The sequence below is a fragment of the Danio aesculapii genome, chromosome 16 (genome assembly GCF_903798145.1).
Source record: "Danio aesculapii chromosome 16, fDanAes4.1, whole genome shotgun sequence".
Classification (NCBI taxonomy): domain Eukaryota; kingdom Metazoa; phylum Chordata; class Actinopteri; order Cypriniformes; family Danionidae; genus Danio; species Danio aesculapii.
Genome location: NC_079450.1, coordinates 52,800,971 through 52,808,307, shown reverse-complemented (window position 1 = coordinate 52,808,307; position 7,337 = coordinate 52,800,971). Strand labels below are relative to the sequence as shown.

The window sequence follows — 7,337 nt, the reverse complement described above, 5'->3', positions numbered from 1 at the left end:
ATTGGCCAGCCCAGTCACCAGACATGAGCATTATTGAGTATTATTGGGGTAAGATGAAGGAGGAGGCATTGGAGAAGAAGGCAAAGGATCTTGATTGATTTGCAAGACTGCTTTCTTTGCCATTCCAGATGACTTTATTAAGTGATTTGAGTCATTGCAGAGATGTATGGATGCAGTCCTCCAAACTCACGGGAGTCATACACAATATTCATTCTTTTTCCACTGCAGCATGACTTTATATTCTATACTAAATGAACCTCCAACATATGTTTTATGCAATGGATGCCTTTCCAGCCGCAACCCAAGAATGGGAAACCAAAGCATCCAAATTAACTTAAACAGGTAAAGATGTTGTTACACATAGCCTACGACAAATTTCAATTCAATTCACCTTTATTTGTATAGCGCTTATACAATGTAGATTGTGTCAAAGCAGCTTCACATAAAGGGTCACAGTAAATAGGAACAGTTTAGTTCAGTTTGTAGTGTTTAAGTTCAGTTCAGTTGAGCTCAGTTCAGTGTGGTTTAATAATCACTACTGAGAGTCCAAATATTGAAGAGCAAATCCAACGATGCGCAGCTCTACAGATCCCGAGCCATGCAAGCCAGTGGCGACAGCGGAGAGGGAAAAAAAACTTCACTAAAGGCGGAAGTGAAGAAAAAAAACCTTGAGAGAAACCAGGCTCAGTTGGGCATGACCATTTTAATTTCTCCGCTGGCCAAACGTCTTGTGCAGAGCTGCAGTCTCAGTGGCGGATAAAATAAAATAATATACTGTACTTACTAAAAATCCATTAGTTAAAAGCGAATTTAAAAAAGTATCAACATAAAGTAATTTAAAAGTGTTAAACTACAATAAACTTGAAATACAAACTTTCAAACAACGTTAACGTCATGCCCAAATCATTTGGTTCCAGTGTTTTAGTCCTTTAACGGAACTGGTTTTAAACAAGAAGCGATTTCCATCCCTAATCAGAGTTTTATCTTAGCATAACACCAAAGTAAATGGCACTCTCTCTCTCTCTCTCTCTCTCTCTCTCTCTCTCTCTCTCTCTCTCTCTCTCTCTCTCTCTCTCTCTCTCTCTCTCTCTCTCTCTCTCTCTCAAATATTATTTCCCTTAATACCATTTTAAATATTTTTCCTTTGGCTCAGTGCTGAGGTGCCGCCTCACAGAATTAGATGGAGGAAGCTATTAAAGACACGCAGGGGTTGAAGCTGTTTTCACACCCCTCACAGGCACACATTAGCGAACGATACCCTCCAAACCAAACGGCATAATAAAGCAGGCCAGGGAGTAATGGAAATGTTTTACCTCACGTAAGGAGACAAATAGAAAAAGTCTCTTCCTGTGCCCGCGGTGGATCTTTGCTCACGGGGAGCGCAAATCTGCTGCACATTTCATTACGCATGAAATCTTCACTGATATGTATGCGATACCTGTCAATTTTGAAACAGCCAAGTGAAACTAGCAGCCATGCAGTTTGTGTGCCGGTTGGTTGGCTGGAACTGGAAGTCTCTGTTGACTCGCAAAGGCGTCTCTTTACTAATTCCAGTTGCATGAATGATTGGTAAGGATTTATGCTTTAGCTGTAATTTGGAGTTTAAATGCTGTGAAAGCATCAACAGCATTAGATGGGGTTGGAAATAAAGACAAGAGTTTGTTTGTGGAATTCGGCTAAAGGTTTTCTGAAGAGGATTTTCACGGTGATGTCATTTGGAGAACAACATCTCTTGAATAAAGCAGTGTCTTAGTGTGAATGTAGCCAGCTAGCGAAGTACTGTGCTGGTAGACCTCACTCCTCTGACCTCTAAAGGTGCTCTAGCGACAGATGCTAAGGGCCATGGTCTTTAGCCTCCTTGTTAGAGCAACCGAATTCTATACAAAGAATCGCCAGTTCGATCCTAGCTCGGAGCAGGTTGAGTGGAGTAGGAACGGTGGGTTACATGTGGGGGCACGTCCGGGATGAGAGTGAGGTTTAGGGGGGTGAGTGTAACGGAGGCCAGCTAGCAGAGTGCTATGCAGGTAAACCTCACTCCTTTGACCTCTAAAGGTGCTCTAGTGACAAACGCTAGGGGCAAACGCTAGGTTTAGAGGGGTGAGTGTAGTGGAAGCCTGCTAGCAAGGTGATATGCAGGTAAACCTAACTCCTCTGACCTCTGACAACAGATGCTAGGGGCCGTGGTCTTTAGACTCCTTGTTAGAGCAACCGACTCCTATACAAAGAATCACCGGTTCGATCCCAGCTCGGAGTGGGTTGGGTGGTGTAGGACCAGAGGGGTTACATTGGTGCCATGACCCAGATGGGAGTGAGGTTTAGGGGGGTGAGTGTAGCGGAGGCCAGTTAGGGAAGTGCTGTGCAGGTAAACCTCACTAATTTGACCTCTAAATGTGCTCTGGCGACAGATGCTAGGGGCTGTAGTCTTTAGCCTCCTTGTTAGAGCAACCAATCCCATACAAAGAATCGCCGGTTCAGGCCCAGCTCGGAGCGGGTTGGGTGCAGTAGGACTGGTGGTTTACTGGTGGCTCGTGTGGGATGGGAGTGAGATTTAGAGGGGAGAGTGTAGCGGAGGCCTGCTAGCAAAGTGCTATGCAGGTAAACCTCACTCCTCTGACCTCAAGAGGTGCTCTAGCGACAAACGCTAGGGGCCGTGATCTTTTGCGCAAGATCACTGTCTACAGCAGCGATGCCCAATCTAGGACCCACAGGCCAAAGTTGGCCCATAATAACCTTTGATTTGGCCCATGATCCCATTTGAGAAGAGAGGGCAAAGAGATTGTCACTTCAAATTGTAAACGTTTTATTTGTTTATTTAATTGTTAAGCTACGAAAAAGCAAACTGAATTTAAACATTTCAATTTAATCAGTGTCAAGTGGGTTTAGTTTGGTGTAAAATGTGCATACTGTCACCTGACAAAGAGAGGACTTTGGTGAACAAAATCAAGGCAAAGGCAGATTCTGCTTGACTAGTGTATTCAGCATTGAACTCCACTGTGTTATAAATGTGATTATGTAATATAATTAAAAACGGTATACTGTAATACGATTCAAAGTGATGTTTTCTATTTATTATTAAATATTACTAATATTACTAATAAATTAGGAAATTACCCATGGCAACTTTAATGTAAAATAGTTTTGGTATATTTATCTTCGGCCCATGGCTATCAATAATATTTGGATTTTGGCACTTCATACAAAAATTTAGGCACTCATAGTCTACAGCAGTGTTTTCCCAACCCTGTTCCTGGAGGCACACTAACAGTACATATTTTCGGTGTTTCTCTTATCTGACCCAGGTTTTGGAGCCTCTTCTAATGTTCCGATGAGTTGATTCAGGTGTGTTTGATTAGGGAGAGGTTGAAAATGTGGACTGTTGGTGTGCCTTCAGGAACAGGGTTGGGAAACACTGGTCTGCAGCATATGTCTTATTTCTTTTATTTCGACTAGAATAAAAGCAGTTATAAAATTTTTAGAAACCCTTTTAGGGTCAAAATTATTAGCCCCTTTAAGTAATTTTTTTTTCGACTGACTACAGAACGAACAGTTATACAGTAACTTGCCTAATTACCCTAACCTGCTTAGTTAACCCAATTAACCTAGTTCAGCCTTTAAGTGCCACTTTAAGATGTATAGAAGCGTCTTGACATGTGTTTAACTGTGTTGAAAAAAAATCTTATCTCCATTAAACAGAAATTGGGGGAAGAATAAATAAGGGGGGCTAATAATTCAGGTGGGCTAATAATTCTGACTTCAACTGTACATACAAAACGGTGGAATATAGGCGAATATCCACCAGGTGATACAAATGGTGTGGAATGTTTGATGCATTTACCGTAAACGCATGCATTTGCTTCAATTTTGGGTCTTTCGTGTAATTCAGTTTGAGTGTACAAAAAAAAATCCTGTGAATAAGCTAGATCGAGTATCGCAGTGCTCCTCATTTGATGTAAATCCAGCATTAGGCCAATTAGAAAAGCTCTCATTGGTTTATACGTGTGAGGACGTCCATCCCAAACTAATGTTCAACATTCTGTGATCTGTTGTCTGTGTGTATTCAGAGCAAGTGAGCATCAAAAGAGGAATAAACAAACAAACAAACTAATCACTATTTCTGTTTATAATTGACTAATTTAGCTCCCGCTGTGCTTTTATCAATTTGCCCAGTTTTGCCCAGTCCATATCTTGATTTCTTTGTCATGCTATTATTTAAAACATTATTGCTTCCTTGCGCACACTGATAGTGAAAAGGCTAAGTAACAGGCTGAATACTGAACACTAGCCTCCGGCGCTGTGACTTTCTTCTTTACGAGAAGAAGGTGGGAATGTTAAGTGCAGGTAATTATTCTCATTGGGAAATGCTTGAAGTCGGGCCGGGCGCCGCCGAAAGAAATAGCAGGACAGGGAAAAGCAGGTCATCATAATTAATATCACTCCGAAGCAAAACCCACCGAGAATAACCTGCAGTTTAGCAACTTTGCCTACCCTTACTTTTACAGAGCGATAAGCAGATGTTTAGCTTCAGCGTCGGGCTGGAAAATCTGTCAGCTGGTTGTTTGTCATGACATCAGCATTTCTTTAATAGCGTGCACACTGAAACGTGATAAAGGAACATGCTGCGGGCCAAAGAGCCAATCACAGGAGAGCAGGTTTGATTCTGAGTGTTGTGGCAAAAGGATTGTATTTTAAAAAAAATGCTTGTCAACTGTGTTTGTATTTTAGCCAATCCTGAGTGTGTGTGTGTGTGTGTGTGTGTGCGTGTGTGTGTGTGTGTGTGTGTGTGTGTGTGTGTGTGTATGTGTGTGTGTGTCAGTTTTCAAACTTTCCATTGCATCGTTCAGTGGTTTGTGTCCTGAGAGAGCTCTGTTTGTCCATCATCTCTGTTTGTTTGGTTTGAGTCTCTGTGTATTTGAGATGAGCAAGCAGGCTCAAGAATGAACTCAAACTTTAGAACGCTTGTCCAAGAAAAGTATTTTGCAGTATCATTTTAAACAGTGTGTGTGTTTGTTTTATATGCATGTTTTTGAAGGTTTTAAAAAGTTTTGTTTTTTTTTAGGCTCTATTTTATTAGCACAATTTAGACATGAAAATTACTATGTGCTGCATTATCAATGCAAAAAGGCAAAAAAGGCTATAAAATATATTATATACATTTAGGTCCATGAATATTTGGACATCGACACAATTCTAACATTTTTGGCTGTATAAACCAACACAATGGATTTGAAATGAAACGAATAGGATGTGCTTTAACTCCAGACTGTCAGCTTTAATTTGAGGGTATTTATATCCAAATCAGGTGAACACTGTAGGAATTACAACAGTTTGCATATGTGCCTCCCACTTGTTAAGGGTCCAAAGTAATTGGACAATTGCTTTTAAGATGTTTCATGGCCGGGTGTGTGTTATTCCCTCATTATCCCAATTACAATGAGCAGATAAAAGGTCCAGAGTTCATTTCAAGTGTGCTATTTGCATTTGGAATCTGTTACTGTCAACTCTCAAGATGAGATCCAAAGAGCTGTGGCTATCAGTTAAGCAAGCCATCATTAGGGTGAAAAAACAAAACAAACTCATCAGAGAGATAGCAAAACACCAAGCGTTGCCATAACAACTGTTTGGAGCATTCTTAAAAAGAAAGAACACAGCAGTGAACTCAGCAACACCAAAAGACCCGAAAGACCACGGAAACAACTGTGGAGGACGACCAAAGAATTCTTTACCTGGTGAAGAAAACACCCTTAACAACAGTTTGCCAGATCAAGAGCACTCTCCAGGAGGTAGGTGTATGTGTGTCAGAGTCAAAAATCAAGAGAAGACAACACCAGAGTGAATACAGAGGGTTCACCACAAGATGTAAACCATTGGTGAGCCTTAAACACAGGAAGGCTAGATAAGAGTTCTAAAAAGCCTTCATGGTGCTGGAACAACATCCTATGGACAGATGAGATCAAGATCAACTTGTACCAGAGTGATGGGAAGAGATGAACTGCTCATGATCCTTAGCAGTGAAGCATGGTAGTAGTAGTGGCATGGCGTGGGCATGTATGGCTGTCAATGGAACTGGTTCTCTTATATTTATTGATGATGTGATGCTGACAAAAGCAGCAGGATGAATTCTGAATTGTTTCAGGCAATATTTTCTGCTCATATTAAGCCAAAGGCTTCAGAACTCATTGGACTGCGCTTGACAGTGCAGATGGAGAATGACCCAAAGCATACTGCAAAAGCAACCAAAGAGTTTTTGAAGGGAAAGGATTGGAATGTTATGTAATGGCCAAGTCAATCACCTGACCAAATTCCTTAGTGTCCCGCGAGTGACGATGTACAGCCATATCACACTACTACGGGTGTGATATTGCGTTTAAACAACAGTTCGACAGCATAATCGTGTGTAAAAAAAAAAAGAAAATCATACATGGACAGTATAAAAATCCTTTTGTATGAGGAACTACTTTCTTCCGTCATTCATTCACATCTACAGCTGATGTCCAAACAGCAGAAGCCGTTACTAATTCACCAACATCCCTTTAGAGCTAGTATTTGAATGATTCTCTAGCGTAATGTCTGTTCTGACAAAACAAATGATTTTGCTCACATTTTTAAGATTATAAGGCTGAACAGCATGAAATGCCATCAGTCTACAGAGGTTTCCCAGTATTTCTTTGTTGTAATCAGCAGATCACAATAATTAAACCCGAAAAAACAAAAGCAAAGCAAACACTAGCAGATTACTATGGGATAAATACAGCACTACAACATACAAAAGAGAGAGATCGATTTAGAATGTCACTTATCTGTTTTATAATGATTTGTTCAGCTGTAGTTTTAAATACGAAAAGAAAATGCTGAGTTTTTTTTTCCCTGAAGGACTTATAATGCAGTCTCTGTCGCCATATTGTGGCGCAACCGTCTTTGGTCTGCTCAGTATGACAGGCAGATGGCCACGACTCCGAAATTATGAATATTTAACATAATGAGTGTTTCATAATTTTGATTATTATGTATGCTAATTATGATTTTAATCCCAGTTAGTTTTTAAGACCTTTGTAAGTTTTGTTTACTTCTACTTTTTCATTAAATAGGATTTTTTTTTTTTTATCTGAGTTAACGAAAATAGTTTTTGTATTTTTATATATATTTTTTAAATGTTTAGATGCTAGTTTTAGTTTTCATTTACTAAAATAATCTTGCGTTTAAAATAAACTAATGATGATATACAGCATACAGTTGAGGTCTAAATTATTTACCCTCCTGTGATTTTATTTTATTTTGTTTTCACGTTTTGCAAATTAAGTTTATCGGAGCAATAATTTTTTTTTCTTTTGGAAAAAGTC

The 7,337-nt window shown here is 39.9% G+C and overlaps 1 protein-coding gene across 1 annotated transcript in view; it reads left to right on the top strand.

The window, feature by feature from the left end:
- grik3 (glutamate ionotropic receptor kainate type subunit 3) overlaps positions 1-7,337 on the top strand; it is a 248,163-nt gene that overhangs the window by 221,556 nt on the left and 19,270 nt on the right. The window lies entirely within an intron of this gene.